The sequence below is a fragment of the Hesperophylax consimilis genome, chromosome 12, assembly GCF_061612785.1.
Source record: "Hesperophylax consimilis isolate HC1 chromosome 12, BYU_Hcon_1.0, whole genome shotgun sequence".
NCBI lineage: Eukaryota > Metazoa > Arthropoda > Insecta > Trichoptera > Limnephilidae > Hesperophylax > Hesperophylax consimilis.
The window spans coordinates 24,204,838-24,224,052 of NC_142847.1; the positions used below are offsets into that span (position 1 = coordinate 24,204,838).

General features: G+C 36.1%; 1 long non-coding RNA gene and 1 pseudogene across 1 annotated transcript; one reads left to right on the forward strand and one right to left on the reverse strand.

Annotated features, from left to right (window-relative positions):
• The first annotated feature begins 1,661 nt into the window (after positions 1-1,661).
• LOC149419349 (uncharacterized) lies at positions 1,662-6,338 on the forward strand (annotated as a pseudogene).
• Positions 6,339-11,938: 5,600 nt separating this feature from the next.
• Positions 11,939-15,058, reverse strand: LOC149419350 (uncharacterized). The gene is made up of 2 exons (XR_016302876.1): positions 15,047-15,058; positions 11,939-12,734 (listed from the first exon to the last, which is right to left on the reverse strand). It is a non-coding gene; the product is annotated as an uncharacterized LOC149419350 (long non-coding RNA).
• Between the last annotated feature and the right edge of the window lie 4,157 nt (positions 15,059-19,215).

A 19,215-nucleotide genomic window follows, 5' to 3' on the forward strand; every position in this document is an offset into this window, starting at 1 on the left:
TTCCAAAGTCAAATCGCCAAAAAATGGATCGGATAGTTCATGTGTCTAAATCGCTCGGACACTTACGATACCAAATTAGTAAATTTCACCCGAGCGAAGCCGGGCGGGTCGCTTGTTATAATTATTATGAAATGCAAGGGGGGTTATTAAATTTGTGATTAAATTACTAGCTGTTGGAATTCCCAGCGCTTCCACTTTTAACTGTTTACAATAACACTTGTGATATAATAATTGCCGCTAATTTACAATATTAATCTAGCAGCCCAATTCATTGGACCTTTCGAAATGAGAAAATGTTGACAGCCCACCACGTTTACATATCAAAAATTTAAAACCATGTTCCAGTTTATTTTACAGAAAGAAAGGGCAATACATAAATGGTGTTTTTACAACAGAAACCGTTTAAAAGGGTTTATTGCAACAATTTTTCATTATGTACATTATTAGAACCACCTTTATGGACATTTAAGCAAATCTCTCCTTATATCTTAATCTTTTGAATATTTTACTTCTGGCAGAATTAAAACATTTTTGATAAATGTTTTTTTTATATGCGAAACTAGAGAATTTTTAAGATTGAGGCAATGATTGTGCAAATTTTGTCTGAGATTTTTGGTCGCTGATGGACGGCTAACTGTAATCTTCTTTTAATTGCAGTTTTTGTTTTTTTGTACAGCACTGAACAACTTTTAACAAGTATCCTACAGTGTGATTTTCAATTTTCTGTTAACTAAAAAACAAACTCAGGTTTTACATTTTTTTACTAATGAAATAAGGTAATTAAATGTAAAATAGGTTTCTACCTATTATGAGATTTTAATACTACTCTTCCGTAGAAGTGTTAGATTGTGGTTAGAATAGTACAGTACATACAAACGTTCCATTTAGCGCAATGCCCCAGAGTTCTGTCTCTCTCAAGCATACTCGCCTGACATCGTAGATCTCATTTGAATTTCTTAAACACTGTTTTGTATTGGAAATTCAAGCCTTGATTGGTTAAATATTTGGATCATGAAACACTACGTGTAAATGTATATACTAAATACCTAACTTATCTTTTATACTGTAAATCCGAAAGCAATATATGTTACCGTGTTAATCTTTACAAAGCCACTACTACTGTAAAACAAATTACATAAAAATATTTTTCTTCATTACATAACTTAGTTGCAGAGAAAAATGAATTTTTTTGTCATGTAATTATGTACATTTCTTAAGGAATAATATGAACTACACCTGTCAATTTGTCTGTCCTGGAATGGGAAACTTTCCTAGTTGGACAGGCAAAGCTTCCTAATATTATGTATTTTGTACTTTCTTTTGAATCTATTATTAAATAAATATATGTATTTCTCCATGAGTACGCTTTAAAATATCTTATCTTAAAAGATGTTCAAATTTTAGATCTGCATTCACAATGCAGAGGTAAAAAGAATTTTAGATAAAAAATCGAATTAACACAGAAATATTTTAAGACACGTGATCCAAAGAGGGTGAAAACGGGTAGAGATGTTGTAAAGTATATGACTTAATCGTACTTACGAGTAGGTACTTAACTAAGCTAGGTTATTCTGCGGTAGAGCATTTTCTCATTTTGGGCGAGGTTGTATCAGTTTTAAGGTTGGTGGGTTGTAAAATAAGGCACAAAATACTAAGACAAGATGCGGGTTTGTTTGGCCCATAACACATATTACGTAAGTAGATAACAGAAGGGTTCGATTCATTTCTTAGCTGAGTGACTCATACAAAAGAAATCTTAATTAAAAATTTAAATATTGAAGACAATATTAGTGATTTTTAAACGAAAATCTGAAACAGAAAAATCAGAAAAGGAAACGGTCACATCTGGGACTCGAACCCAGGACCCTTGTCTTTCCGGGACAATGCTCTACCAACTGCGCTAATGGGACCCTATCCTCATCGGTCACTTTTAACTGTATCATACTTCGAATAAGAACTACCAACGTTGTCTTCATTTTTTTTCCGCACATTTTTATTGGCAACTATCTTTATGTATGATCGCAAGATTCAACCCGAACTAAAATGCAATCCTAGACAGCGTCTTATAGATAAACCTATCTTATTGTTTTTATTTTTAAATGTGCGACATCTATTGACTTTTTCTGCAAGTCTAGAAATGAATTATTATTTTTTCGGAATAACTTATTGAGTAAAACCTCAAATTATAATATTTAAATATTGAAGACAATATTAGTGATTTTTAAACGAAAATCTGAAACAGAAAAATCAGAAAAGGAAACGGTCACATCTGGGACTCGAACCCAGGACCCTTGTCTTTCCGGGACAATGCTCTACCAACTGCGCTAATGGGACCCTATCCTCATCGGTCACTTTTAACTGTATCAAACTTCGAATAAGAACTACCAACGTTGTCCTCATTTTTTTATAAATAAATATAAATAAATTTTTTATTAAAATTTTTCAATTAAAGTTTAAAGCGTGATGTGACCAGGGTACGCTGTTAGGTACATGCACATTGCACAACCTTCTAGATCACGGCGGTTTTAGTCGACTACGCACGCCCATTGAGAGGGTGGCAGAGACTCTTGGTGAAGGTTTTAGTGCAAGGTGGCAGTCGAAGGCGGTAAACAGTCGACTACGCACGTCCAGTAAGAGGGCGGCGGAGACTGTTGGTGAAGGTTTTAGTGCAGGGCGGCTGTCGAAGGCGGTGATCAGTCGACTACGCACGTCCAGTAAGAGGGCGGCGAGGCGAAGACTGTTGGTGAAGGTTTTAGTGCAGGGCGGCTGTCGAAGGCGGTGAACAGTCGACTACGCACGCCTATTGAGAGGGTGGCGGAGACTGTTGGAAGAAATATACACATTTAGCTATCTTAACTTTAAAATACACATTAACAAATATCTAAATATTATTGTTTACTACCTTTTTATTAACTTAAATAAGTAAATTTTAATTTTGCTTACCAATCTTAAAAACTTTTTTTTTCTTAAATATATTACATTCTATTTACTGTTGTTGCTATCGGGAAAAAATGTTGTATTTGTGCCCAGTGCACACTCACACGGCTAATGTTTCTTTTACCACTTCAATCTTTACTGTTTTTACTTTTCTATTTTTCAGTAAGTTTATTTGAATACTTTTTTAGTGAGGTATCTGGGTTATATTGTTATGGTTGTATACTTGTCACAATGTTATAATACTTATTTAGCCCAATGTTGTGTAAATAGGCTGGGTTAAGATAGGTATTTTTAAGTACATTATTGACTGTTATGATGATTGAATAGTGGGTGGCCAAGTTTGACTTTGTTGGTCTTTGAAAGCCAACGCGCCAGAGTCCCTTCCAGTGGTTGAACTGGAAAAGAACTCGCCAAACCGACCAACCGCCGGTAGAACATAATTCTCCATTCAGGACGGGGAAAATATATCCCATCTACATGATGTTTGAAAGGAAGTTGCAAGGTTATAGAATGAAAGTAATCTGGTTAAACTTTGGACTGGCCGTAACAAGTTATATTTTGATAAATTTCACAGAGAAATACAAAAAGGTGAAAACTTACCCCAATCGACCAGAACGTAGAATCTATCTACCCTGTCTAAAATAATATGAACGTATTTGGTTATGAGGAACGAACACTGAGTGCCGCGAATGGCGGAGTAGATAAATCAGCCAAGTAGCTAGAGGACGGCAGCATCAGGATGTGGCTGGCCAACGGCCCAGTGTGGTCCAGCCAAGAGGAGTAGACGACATCAGGATGTGGCTGGCCAACGGCCCAGTGTGGTCCAGCCAAGAGGAGTAGACGACATCAGGATGTGGCTGGCCAACGGCCCAGTGTGGTCCAGCCAAGAGGAGTAGACGACATCAGAATGTGGCTGGCCAACGGCCCAGTGTGGTCCAGCCAAGAGGAGTAGACGACATCAGGATGTGGCTGGCCAACGGCCCAGTGTGGTCCAGCCAAGAGGAGTAGACGACATCAGGATGTGGCTGGCCAACGGCCCAGTGTGGTCCAGCCAAGAGGAGTAGACGACATCAGGATGTGGCTGGCCAACGGCCCAGTGTGGTCCAGCCAAGAGGAGTAGACGACATCAGGATGTGGCTGGCCAACGGCCCAGTGTGGTCCAGCCAAGAGGAGTAGACGACATCAGGATGTGGCTGGCCAACGGCCCAGTGTGGTCCAGCCAAGAAGAGTAGACGACATCAGGATGTGGCTGGCCAACGGCCCAGTGTGGTCCAGCCAAGAGGAGTAGACGACATCAGGATGTGGCTGGCCAACGGCCCAGTGTGGTCCAGCCAAAAGGAGTAGACGACATCAGGATGTGGCTGGCCAACGGCCCAGTGTGGTCCAGCCAAGAGGAGTAGACGACATCAAGATGTGGCTGACCAACGGCCCAGTGTAGTCCAGCCATGTGCCGGTTTCACGGTTAATCCGTAAGTTGCCCTTCCACGAGGCGAGGTGGAACTTAATAATGCTCGGAATCAAAATGCACACGGCGAAAACAGTCTATCGGCAGAAATAACCACCGATCACTTGGATAAACTCTGATTACCTCTGTGGCCACACATGGCGAGATACGTTTTCATTATCCACGCCACCCGGGGCGAATTCCACTCGCGGGAAATATTATTAGACTTCTAATCTTGAAGCACAAACTGAACATTTCGGTATTAATCACAAATCCATGAAATATCTTTCGAACAGATCCTCAGACCCCCAGAAATAATAATTGACCCCCGACCGGACACCCTAGCTCCTCTCTGTCCGGCCGGGAAGTGATGCCATCTTGAATTTTTTGTTACTTCCTGTTAGAGTTCCTTGTTGCCAGAGCATAAACAATAGACAAGATAAATCACAGATTTGAAAGGTTCTTACTTAGTGTAATAATCGTATGTTATTTTCGTAACAATATTTAAAATATTTTTTATGAATTTTTGCTGTATTATTGGTAGGTCGTTTAAATACAATATGTTCGTGTTCCCCATAATTCTATTATATAATTTAAATGGGACTGAATTTAACCGGTTGACAGAGTAGGGCGCTGGTGGGAAACAGCTCCACAGCTCACAACATGTGATGTGGCGTAGGCGCAGGCGGAAAGCAGCTCTACTGTTCACAAAAGGTGAGGTGGCGTCATGATGCATAAGGGTTCATAGCGTCAACCACAAGCATAACATCATTGTTCACATGTATTTTATTATTTGTTTTTTTTGCAAACTTTTTTTGTTATTATCTTTTACATTTTTGATACAAATAGCTTTTAATTTTTTTTTTAAGAAAATGTATTGAGAAAGTATAATATTTTGGTCACGAAAAATAATGATATCAGAAAAAACATAAGCTTACCCTCACAGTTTGAGAACTAAAAATGCTCGTAGCCAAAGTTACGTCAACACGGAAAAAACCGTTAAAAAACTGGCACAGATCTAATTCGATGCCACTCTCCGCGGGCTTCTGAAGAAATACTAGAATTCAATACAATGTTTCAGTCAAAAAATGGTTGACGTAAGCGCCAATTTGGTTTTTTTATTTATTTTAAGAATAATTAAATAAACGAAAAAAAGTTAATCAAGTCAAGTGGTAGCAAATAAACTTAGCCTTAAGGGGTTATATACATTTAGAATTTTCAAAAAAATATATATTATTATTTCATTTTCGTAATGAACATTTATTTAAGTACACACACATAAAATTTCAAGTCAATCCGGCTATTATTTTCGAAGTTCGAAGGCAAACTTAGTGGTAAATTATCGACAAGTTGACAGTTTATTGTGGCTTAGCAATTAGGAAAAATTGTGATTCCGTCTAAAAAATGTATAATGCTACCTGGGCCACATATTATCATCATTGCTCAACGGACAAAAACCTCAACACTAAAAGTGCCCGATCGGACCAGAGTCATGGTGCAGTTGGCAACGGGCAGTAGCTGCCAATGAATTATCCATTTTCAAGCATGATCATACGTCATTACCACAAGATGAGAAATCATTAGAAAAATGTGTGGGTGGTTTTACCCAAAACAACAACGAGAGCTACAATCAACTGATATGGATAATCTCTCCAAAAATTGTTCAGGCCGGTTCCAAAACTGTAGAAACGGCTGCATACATGCTGCTGGCATATTTAATGAAGGTACAACATAATTATTATATTACATGATTGCAATAGGGGTTTTACTTGAGCCCAAAACGCATTCATACGCCGAAAGAGAGGATAAACAACGCATGGCAGTCTCCGACCGCAGAGCACATGATAACACACGAGAGGGAAGAATGGTCCGCAGACAACACCAACTCGAGTTATTAGAAGCTGCCAAAGGGGCGGAGGGTGTATTATATGGCTCTGGAATAGAGGACTCGATGTAAGTTGAAAAAATATATTTTTTAATCAATGTAAAGTGCTTTTCAAACTTTAAACGTGTTTTTCTCAAAACTGTGTTTTTAAAGTCGGTGACCAAGATTACTCGGAAACGGCTCAACCGATCAGTCTCAAATTTTAACACAAGCTTCTTAAGTATATTTTAGAGTTATTAATCGAAAGCCTGTACTCACCGATAAATATTTTTTTATAAACAATATAAGGCCAAAATTTTGGAAAAAGACTAATTTTTTTTTGAGAAGCCGCTATTTTGTCAAAAAAAAAATATTTTGCTCTGTCCTTCGATCCATTAGAGGAATATTTATCTTTTTTTTTTTTTTTTTTTTATATGCATAAATAAAATCTTGTCTTTAAAAACATTAATTTATCAAAAAAATAATAATGAATATTTATCTTTACAAAGAAATCCGTTCGGTTTTTTCATTTTAGATAATCCAGTCCAGAGATATGATGGTCACCGCAAGATGGCTTTTTTTAGATCGGCTTCTGGAGATCAGCTATAGCAGCTATAAAAAATATTTTTTTACGAATGAAAATTCTTAAAATACTGTTTAAAGTTACCATAATAGGTGTACGAATTTTACTTTAAATAAAAAGGTCTTCTAAGAAAAAATCTTGAAAAATCCCTTTTTTGGGCCTCCTGACTGTATATAACCCCATAAACCAGTATTTTTGAAAAGTTGTTCCTTATACGAGTTCATAGTAAACTCTTGAAAAGGACATTTCATGTCCTAATTAACATTTTTATTTTAGTTCTGATCAAGCTAAGCGATAGAACAAGCTTCAATGTATCCGTAGTATATTTTTGGTATTGATAACCTATACCGATTTGTAGTAGAGATTTTTTGGGATCTCTAGTGAGGAGGCACGAAACGAAAGAAGTCGTGAAGGTCACAGTGTTTTATTGAGTCAGGTTGCCGAATGTGATATGACTTGGGACCGATGTTGAACACTCCGGATGCAGGCGGTGATGTCAAGGTCAATCTGGTCAAGCACGGGTCAGTGAGTCGACGCCGCTGCTGGTGATCGGACTCGTTGACGGTCAGGAACTGGTGAAGAGCGTGGGTCTTCCGGGTACTCTAGTGCTGAAAGGAAAGCCGAAGGTGCGGTGGACCGGCGAGGATGCCGCGTGCTCAAGGTGCGTGGATGTAGCGCTGGTCAGATGTGCTGAAACCAGGGCGCTACGATCCGGTGTAGCGCTGACCAGGAACGATGGCTGGGGCCAGGGCGCTGTAATGATATCCCGATGGAGTCGATGGTTACCGTAAGTAGCGGAGTTTATATAGCTAGGCTGACGGTAGTAGTAGCTGTGAGAGATCGCGGGTAAAATGGAGACAACTCGCTCAGTCTGGGTGCTACTGGAATTTTCGTTCGCGCTGAAATTATGCCTAGGCAACAGGCTAAAACCTTCTAGCGAATGCGCGTAATGTACTTCGCCAAACTAAAATATTATTGTCGTAGGTAGTTCCAGACGTCGGTAGCCCATATACAGGTAGCTCGTATTGTTTACCTTTAGCGAGACAATCTAGATGAATCTACGATCGCTACAGATTAATCTAAATAGTGATTTCACCTATAGTGGAAATTTCATAATTAACTATATTATTATTGTATCATTGTATAATTAAAGATTTGCTGTCAACTTTTCCTAAAATGTACAAATAAATAAAAATAAATAGCTTCACCTGAAAACGTGTACCTATGACCAAATACGCTGGCTTCCGGGTACTGGCTGTCGATCCGCGCGGGCTCTGGGTTCCTCTCTTCCGTGATCACACCTGTTCATTGGTTAATTCTATATCACGCCACTCTCACGTTTTCGTTATAACGTATACATTTTGAACCTGAACGTGAACCGAGCCACAAATTACGGGAAAGGAACGAAGCAATTGCAAGCGGCGTTTCGCGCCCTTTGCGGTTGCTTTGTTCCTTTCCCATAAGTTGAGGTTCAGTTCGGCAGTTCGGCTGGCGTATGTAAACGTAGAATTGCATGTCCTCTTAATATGATACCCTTTACCATGAGGAGATCGCGTGGTTTAACCTTTACGTTATCGACGTGGTTTCTAGTTTTAACTTGCCTTTGCGAAGCGTGGTAGGGAATGAAGTATTTTTACACCTTACACCTGTTGGAAAATTCAAGATATTATTTGCAATACAGAAAAAAAACCAGAAGAATAGTAACAAAAATGTTCTAGAACTCAGTAATCGCAATTTCCAAGAATCGCCTTTTGAAAGTGCAATACGATGGCGACTAGATTTTAATTAATATGCAACATATTACGCAAAAAGATTAACTGTGTGTTTTATTCACTTTTCCACCCCATCAAATGTGAAGGTCCAAACGAGGTTTTTGTGCTCTCTTTATTTTGTTTAGAGTACCTACAAATGTCATGAACTGCCAACACTTTGTGATTTGAAACCTCCGATAAATTACACAGCAGACAAATTTATTGATTTATTATTAGAATTGCCATCAATCACCATGTCATCATTCAAAAGAAAAAAGATGCCATCGTGGTAGAACATTATAAAAATATTTTTTACATCTTGTGGATCACATTATGTGGATGTATTATAAGTGATGACGCCATTACTGTTAAAATTGCTTATCATTTCACTTTCGCACTTCATTCATAATGATATTTAAAGGAATAAATTGATGCAAATACAATGTACACTTTTCACTCCGTTCAGTATGATTTTATTGACTCGATATTTGTCACTTTCAGAAGATGATACTCTGGTAAATAAATCTTATTGACTCGATCGTTGTCACTTCTAGATGATGATACTCTGGTAAATAAATCTTATTGACTCGATTGTTGTCACTTCCAGAAGATGACGCTCTGGTTAATGAAATATCATCAGCCACTTATTAATATAACTGGTGACATCAGTGTTGCTTTTAACCCAAATTACGAACAAGGTTAATAAATTCTTACAAAATATGGCTTTGTTATGAAAGTTTACGAGAAACTCAAAGGAATTGTTTAATATTTTAAAGAAAACACACATGCATTATCAATCGCAGTCAAAAGATGTTTAAATTGTAGTTTTAATGCAAATTATGGACATAAATGTTTAAGTAGCGGAGATTCTCTCTGCTGAATACTTTCATTGTGACTGTGGACACGATGACTATTGGAGTCGAATTTAACGTCTTTCCATGAATGATAAACGCTTACACTTCTTGCAATTGCACCTTGCATATTTTTTCATGCATTCGGGTTCCGTGATAAAGAAAACAGATAAAAACCATGTAGAATGAGGTCAATATTTAAAGAATCTTTTAATTAAAATTTTTGGCTATAAAAGAAGAATTTATTGTACTAGGAAAAAGCACCGTTGATTATGTATTTGAGGAAAACACGTTTCTTATGATGGGTACGCTCTTGATAACCAAGTAACGATTTAAAAAACGTATTGTCATTCCCCATGAAATAATTGATTTTGTAATGTTCTTTCCCGCTCCCAGATGCTTAAGCGGTTTAGAGAAATTATTTAAACCATTCAAATGGAATGAGTGGCTCATATCAAGGTCTTAGGATCGCAGGGTCTAGCTACAAAAACTGGTGTTTTGAGTTAAGCTTAGTTTTGGTAATAAGAAAGCAATCATATTTATAAGTGACACAACGCTCTATGTCGTACATACAGCCGTTTTAAAGATATACAGTTGGGCAAATGAACATTCCAATCTTTATTTGCGTTTATCTCAAAACTATGTTTTTGTAAAGCTATGCTCCTAAACCCCCAATAATATTTTTGCTTGTACATGATTTACGGTTATAGACATCATTTATTGTCTAAGCGAAACCTTAACTTTAATGGCATTTTTAGACAAATTGGAAGTAATGCTGGAATCAACTGTGAGTGTTAAATTTACGGGAAGTTATTTCGGAACTTTTTTAATATCATTTATTTATTTGATCTTGAAGAATATTTATTTGGGGTTTCCGATTTTAGCGAAGTCCCCACTGATTTGATTGAAGAAGTAATCGAAAGACATTTCGCTTGGTGGTGGTAACGCTTTTATACTGACGACAATAAAATTTATAAAAAGTTATTAAACATCTTATTAAATACCTAAGTCGCCAAGCGCTGACATACTATTTTATACTACTACAGATGGACCCCCTAGCAAACGAATTTTAATTACATACAATTACCATATTTTAAAACAATATTTGATAATGTGGGCTTCACAGGGTGCTTTACGTATGTCGAGGCCCTCATTTTACATTCTAATAATATTAAAAAAAAAAAACATAATAAGGGATAATATAATAAAATACAACTGAGATGATATTTATTTATTTTATTGATACATGATTTAGAGATTACATGTGGTTTTTTGTGATGTTTCAGCCTCCATGCTAGGGATGGCCCTGTGCTATGGCGGGTGAATTTTACAGTTTGCGGACATGGAATCAATACATTACTATAATATAAAAAATAAGTAAAATGATGTATAGCTAGTTTGGGTTGCAAGAAGAGGATGGAAAAGTTAGAGAATTATGAGAAGATGAAAAATTAGAAAAATTATTAGGATATAGATCACACTAATTAATTATGTACATACTATAAAGCTAAGTTAGAGAATAAGGATATATTATGTTTTGTCTGAAAGTTGATTTAATTGATAGGGTGTAAAATGAATGGGTATTATAGTTGTAATGTATTCCGTGTGTAAGGTTCCATTTCGTAATTTGTTTTTTAAAGGAATGGGGTTGACTCACTGTTAGGTTTTCAGGGATAAGGAGGAAGAAAAATTGTCTTTGAGCTGACTTGGTTTGAAGTGAAGGTACTTTGTAGTGACCGTTGGTTATTGTTCTGGTGGTGTAGTTGTGTTGTAAGAAAGTTTTGTTTTTAAATTTGAACAGTAAATGTATTAACGAAAATTTTAAATAAAATAAAATACAATAATAAAAAAATAAAAAAATATATTAAATACGGCATTTTTTTACTTTTTTGTTAGTAAATATACAATCATTGTTTAATTTTGGATCAAGGTAGAAATATAAACCCACTTATTTCGTCAGAAATGTTTATTGCAGAAGAGACATAAAAATGATAAATCAACCTATTTATAACCTTTAACAGGGAAGAATCTATGGCGACTTCTATGAAAAACTATCCTAACATAAACATCAACTTATTTATTAACTTTTAACAGTCTGTTGGAAAGGTGAGTATCTACATATAGCGACATCTATGCAAAGCTACACTAAACTTTATTTTCTAACATAAACTCCCCCCGAAAAAAGGATTGGAGGTCATTTTTTTCTGAAACAAACCCCAAAATATAAGAATAAAAATTAAGCAGCTAAATATCTACATATATGCCAAAATTAATTTGGAAGAAACAAAAATAATAATTATTAACTATAACTGTTAATACTAAAAATTGATTAACAATAAATATTTGAAATAATAGGTAACCTATTTCTAAGCATAAGTTTAAACATAAGACTACTCTAAAAACGAAATGACAATTTCAAACTAACTAAAATTATACAAATTAATTATGAGATTAAAATTATTACTTTCGTTCAAATCAAATTCATGCAATTCACTAAGCTATTGTATACTATAATTTAACAACTAAGATAATTCCAATAACCTTGTTCTAACAGAAATCATAACAATAATCAAACATAAAACAAATAATATAGACAACACAACATGGAGCGCTGGTTTCCTGGTCATCCTTCTTAAGGGTTTGTGTTTTTCTATAGTTCATTACCACATTTATAATTAGTTTCTTCAGATGTATTTGTGTAGTTTGAAATTACATATAGCCAGCAGGCTATCTCGGTTTATAAGCGTTCATTTTTTTTTCTTAGTACATACGGATCTACAATCCTTTTTTTATTTTGAACATTTTTTATCAAACTCGCAAGTTTTATTGCTATCCACTTTTTTATGCACTGTTTTTACCTTTTATTTGTTATTATTTCTTCCTTTTCTTCTTTTAATTTATTATTATTATTTTTTTATTTATGATAATACACAAAAAATTTTTATTGTTTTTATCACGAAACTTTTTATATTGTTTTGCACAAAACCTTTTTTTTTGCGCTTACTCAGCGTCTGGTCCGTTGGGTGGGGGTGTCGACATTTTCAACTCCTCGTTGTCATCTATTGGCAACAGACAGATCTTTGAAATGGCCCTCTGGATGATGCCTTTCGACGTGATGATGGTCGCCACGCGAACTCTTCCATCAGCGCCAGGATGAACAGCGCTCACACGTCCCAGCCTCCAGTAGCAAGAGGGGACGTTGTCCTCCTTTATTACGACCATGTCGCCAGACCGCATCTGCCTTTGATTCCTATTGGTCCATTTGCTTCTGGTTTGAAGTTCTGCTAAGTACTCCTTCCGCCACCTCGACCAAAAAAATTGTACAATCTGGATTAGTTTTTGGTAATTGTTTAATCGATTGAATGTGATATGTTCCAAATTTTGTTCTGGAATCGCCGCCAAACTAGTTCCTATTAGAAAGTGACCAGGAGTCAAGGGATTAAGGTCATAAGGATCATTTGATAAGGGAGACAGTGGCCTGGAGTTTAAGCAAGATTCAATTTGACACAACACCGTATTAATCTCTTCATAAGTTAATGAAGCGATACTGGTTATTCTTTTTAAGTGATGCTTAACTGACTTTATCCCAGCCTCCCAGAGCCCCCCAAAGTTCGGCGCACGAGCTGGTATAAATTGCCATTGTATTCCTAATGTGGATAAATAATTATCAATTTTATCATTGGACATATTTAAAAAATTATAAATTTCTCTTAGTTCATTATTAGCCGCTTTAAAATTGGTTGCATTGTCCGAGAACATTTTGCTTGGTCTACCACGACGCGAGATAAACCGTTTCAAAGAGTTTAAAAAACTCTCTGCGCTCAAGGACAGCACAGCTTCTAAGTGCACGGCTTTAGTGACCATGCATACGAACAAGCAAATATATGATTTAACGCTATGTGATTTTCTGTGAATACCCGACTTTATTAATATTGGTCCACAGTAGTCCACTCCTGTTATCTGAAATGGCCTACATTCAGTTATTCTTTCAGCTGGTAGGTCAGCCATCAACTGCTGTTCGGATTTGGGATTACATCTATAACAAATTATACATTTTTTTATTATTTTTTTTACAACATTCCTTCCCTTAATCGGCCAAAATTTCATTCTAATCAACGCCAATAATGACTGCGTTCCCGAGTGTAAGTTCAAGTAATGATAGTGTTTTACAATTAGCTCTGTTAATTTATGATGCGAAGGTAACAAAATTGGGTGCTGCTGGCCTTCGGTTACCATTTTACCTTTGGAGAGCCTTCCCCCCACACGAATTAGATCCCTTTCAATAAAAGGATCTAATGACTTTAGTGCACTATTCCTAGGTATATTACCTCCATTATTTAAAGCTCGAATTTCGTCTCTGAAACAGTATGATTGCGCCCGAGATATTAATTTGTTTACTGAATTTTCCAACTCACTAACTGTCAATTTACTATAGCGGCGCTGCGAAGGGTTTCTACAATTAAAAATAAATCTATTAATGTATGCTGTTACTCTCTGTAATTTGGAAAAATTGGAATATCTATCAAAAATGTCCCAGTCCTGTTTCACAGCAGACAACAGTGCCGAGCTTGTTTTGATCTCTGGTGGATCAATACAAAATGAGTTAGAATTTGGCCAGCACGCTGAATCCAACGTCAGCCAATCTGGACCATGCCACCAAATGCTGGAAATTAATAACTGTGAAACGCCGATTCCTCTGGAAAGCACGTCTGCTGCATTGTCTTCCGACCGTACATGGTTCCATTGCTCCGGCTGACTGGTTTCCTGGATTTCCGCCACTCTATTAGCAACGAAAGTGTTCCATCTTACTGGCTGATCCCTGATCCAGCACAGTACTATTTGGGAATCACACCAGTATGTAGTAGGTATATCCGGAGTACATAGAGCATCTTTAATGTAATTCACTAGTCTTGTCAGTAATACGGCTCCACATAATTCTAACTTGGGTAGAGAAACACTTTTCAAAGGCGCTACCCGTGATTTGGACATTATCAACTTGGAGTACTTCTTACCCAATTTGTCAGTAGACACCATATAAACACAGGACGAATATGCCTTTTCTGAGGCGTCACAAAATCCATGTAGCTGTAAATTTACATGATCTTGACATATCATCTTTCTACCTATTCTTAAATTATTTAATTGAGGCAGTTCATTCACATATACTTCCCATGTCTTCAACATATCATATGGAATAGGCTCATCCCATTGAAGCTTTGCCTGCCACAATTTTTGCATCAATAATTTAGCAATAACAGTAACAGGACCTATTAATCCTAACGGGTCAAATATGGACGCAATGCATGACAGTATTTGTCGTTTGCTATTAATTGGATTTTTTAATAACTTCACTGTGTATAAGAAATTATCCTGCTGATTGTTCCAAGACAGGCCTAATATTTTGTTGTCATTTGAATCTGTGCTAATAATCATATCTGACATGCTTTTTTCCTTCGAACATAACGAGGGCAAATTCGACCGCCATTTCCTTAAGTTCATGCCAGCGGATTCCATGATGGATATTAGTTGTTCTTTAATTATTAAACAGTTTTCTTCAGTTTCATCTCCAGTAATTAAATCATCCACATAAAAATTATTCTTTATAATCTGACTGACCTTGTGGTTTGATGATATATTTTCATTTCCCAGCTGCTAGAGGCATCTAGTTGCCAAAAATGATGACGGCCCCAGACCGTAGGTAACGGTGTTAAGTCGATAATGCTGAATTTCCTCCTCCGGGAAATTTTTCCATACTATTCGCTGTAGATCTCTGTCTTCGGGTCGCACCAATATTTGCCTGTACATTTTCTCAATGTCGGCTGTTATCGCGTACTGGTGTTTTCTGAAACATATCAATTGTGCGGCTAAATCTTTCTGTAAAACAGGTCCTATCATGAGAGCATCGTTTAACGATATACCATTGGATGATTTTGCTGAACCGTCAAATACCACTCGAGTCTTAGTGGTAGTGCTTGATTCTTTCAATACTGTATGATGTGGCAAATAAAAATAACAATCTTCATTAGAAGGTGCTTCGCACCGGGTCATGTGACCCAAGTCTATATATTCCTGCATGAATTCTTTATATTTTTTCATCAGGTCAGGATTTGAAGAAAATTTCCTTTGCAAATTGCAAAGTCTTTTTTCCGCCATAGGAAGCGTTTCTCCCAACTGTTTAACACAGGGGCGCTGTGGTAAGCTTACCATGAAACGACCATTGTCATTCCTTTTATAAGTGTCCTTGAAAATCTCCTCGCACGCTCGCTCCTCATGGCTCCGGTGCTTCACCGGTTGGAATTCTTCTAATTTCCAGAAGTTTTCAATCTGTTTATGGATTATATTTAATGATAGTTGACAAGATTTTACTGGCCTTTTTATTTTTGTTGTGACGATGGGTCCTGACACCAGCCATCCGAATTCAGTTCTCTGTAATATGGGTCCTGAGTCTCCATTTCGAAGTTGATCTTGCTTCATAATTTCCCAAAAGGTTTCCGCTCCGAGTAGCATATCTATGGAGCTTGTTTCATAGAAGGCAGGATCCGCTAACTGAAGACCATCAGGTATGTTGGCATCCTTTTTCTGTAAAGAAATTTGCGGCAGATGACTTGTTACTTCTTTCAAAACGAGACATTCTATGTCTCTTTCATACGGTGAATAGTTCGAGAAAATTCTTAAATTTATGCTATTTTTAATATTCAATATTTTTTTTTGGATTCCGGTAATCGGTATGTTTGCCCTTTTGGGTTTTAATTGCAACCTTGTTGCAAATTCTTCTGTTATAAAATTGGACTGAGAACCACTATCCAATAAAACTCTAGCCTTAATCAAATTTCCGTTATTATTCAACACTTTAATAACGGCGGTAGATAACAAAACAAAACTATTAGATATTTTCGTAGAGTGATTTGTAACTAAAGGTTCATTATTTGATGTTGATGGTGAATCCCTATCCTGAGACTTCGAATTATCTGTTTCCTTTTTTAAATGCAACAAAGTATTGTGCGAGTTATTTTCGCATATACGACAATTGTATTTACTTTTACATTCTTTTAGCTTATGACCCAAGCACAAACATTTCAAACACGCATTTACTTGACGTATCTTTATAATTCTATCCTTAGTATTTAATATTAAAAAAATTTTACAATTATAAACCTTATGATCGCCTTTGCAAATAATACATTTTGTCATTTGAGGCGTTAAAGAAATCATAGCTTCTTTTCGGTATTTGAAAGGAAAAGTTTTATTTTGATTAAATTTTCCTTCAGTAATCCCAGCAAATTCTAAAATCTGAACTCGATCTGATAAATATTTTATAAACTCTTTATATGTAGGTAGATTCTCTTTTGTGGCAAATACTTCCCAATGATGTCGAGTTTCACTATCTAGTTTTCGCGACAATAAATATATTAACATGATATCCCAATTTTCGGTGGGTATATTTAACTTATTTAACGATTTTAAATGTAATTCGGATTCATCGATAAGATTCCTTAATGCTACGGAATTTTCAAATTTTATTTCAGGCAATTTGAATAATGCTTCAACGTGCTTATGTATAATAATTTTTATATTTTGATAGCGAGAAGTTAACATCTCCCATGCAGTATGATAGTTCTCCTGGTTATTTGGAAGTGAGGTTAATAATTTAGCTGCGTCACCTTCGAGGCATAATCGCAGATAATACAATTTTTGAATAACTTCTAAAGATGGATTATTTTCAACTAAAGCAACAAAAGTATCCCGAAAATTCAACCATTTTTCGTAACTCCCATTAAATTTTGGCAACTCAAGTATAGGCAAACGTATGTTATGTGATGTTGTATTCTGAACTTTATTTAACAATTTATCTTTAGCCTTAGCAACAAGATTATAATATAAATTTTCAAATGCTTGCCTTTCTGTTTTGGTTAATTCTTCCGGCGAAATTGCTTCTATGTTATCTTGTAATGAGTCGAAAGTGTCTAAAATTGGTTCAAGTTTCTTCAATCTGACTTCAATTTCAGATTGCGACAAATTATCACCGTTTATATATTCATTGAACCTAGTTAATTTCGCCTTGCAAATTCCACGCTGCACACTGGGGCCAAATACCAGAAGTTGATACAATAAACAAAAAAAAATAATTCAATAATTCGATGTCGCTTCATTTGTTTCGAGGTACCTCGATAGTTGTAGCATTATTATATAGCAGGTAGAAACTCTTGACCATACCCTTCAACCTGTGACACCACTCGGTACAGAGCGAACACTCGTGCAGATAATACGCCGTTTACAAGTGCCAGCATAAACCTCAAGTTCAAGTATTTATTTCGGAAGACACCTATAACGAATCCCAAAAGTGAGTATGGAACCATCATGTTCAGGTATTTATCTTATTTTTTCACATTATATTTTGAACATTATTAATTATTTTGATAGATAAAATTGTATATCAAATATATACAAAAATATATTAGTGATTTTTAGAAAAATGATATTCTTTTAGAGATTAGTTGAGCTCCGGGCACCTCCGGGCTATCATTCAAACACTTTTAGGACCAGTAACTATTGTTATTTACGAATCATTTTTAAAATCTTGCACATATGTACACTTTTTTAAGTAATGAATTATTTTAATGTGATCGGTAGCTATAATTAAAATGAACAGTTTTTTTTTAAACTCGGGATCTAACAATTTAATATCATGTTAGTTACAAAACCTGTCAGAATAGAGATTTATTTCAAAATAATCATTACTGACATTCGATTTCCATTTTTTGGACGTAAGGTGGTAAAGTGTAACTCAAAGATAAAACTTCATGGTCTCCCTTCCTAAAACTGTTTATACCACATATCTCGTCATAATAGAACAAAGATAGAACGCGTTTTCTGAGAGACATTAAGTCGTGTCAGTTGGTGACAGATATAGCACAACGCAATTCAGCGGTTTTTTATGCCTCGTGACAAATACAGCACTACGTGAACCGAGCGGAGAAATTTATTAATTTTCTTTTTTTCACACAGGTGTCAATTCTGATACCTTATTCATGACAAGACGACAATTATTCACAATAATGAAGAACTCTGGACACGTACATATTTGAGATCAGCTAAATTCACTGCAAAAGGAAATGGAGTTGAGGACAGGATTCATCGGTGATCCCAGAAAACATATTTCGAGAAGGATAAATCGCTTAAAATCGGAACACTATTCACGATGGGTAGCAGCGCACCGGATTGAAGTAAGATTTCTGGAGAAAAATAAAACATTGCTGGATTCATCAATTTATTTTCCTAATCTTACACTAAAACACGGTGGTCCCGGTCGCCCGAAAATTACATTTGATCAGAGTACAAAACGAAAGAAACGACAAAAGACTCTGGATTTGAGAAAATCTACTCCTCTAACTGAATTACTTTATGCCACACAAATGGATCTTAGAACTACAGGACAAATAGAGGCGTCTATAACAATCACTGATATTTTATCTGATTCATCAAGTTCCAGTAAATATTTAAAAGCGTATAGAAATTCTCTTGAAACTGTTACTATGTCAGGAGAGGATGATGTAGCACTCGTAGTGGAAGCGGGATTATCTCGACACCAATACAATGTAAGAAGATCAAATGCTCCAAAACTTTACCCGTCTTTTAAAATTGTACAGGCCGCAAAAAAGGAATGTAACCCAGTGACTGCAAAAATCAATGTTAGATACTTCAGTTCATGTTGATTTTCAGACAATGCTCAATCTTACCATTAAGCGTTTGGTCTTCGCTCAGGGCGATGTAATACGTACACTCAA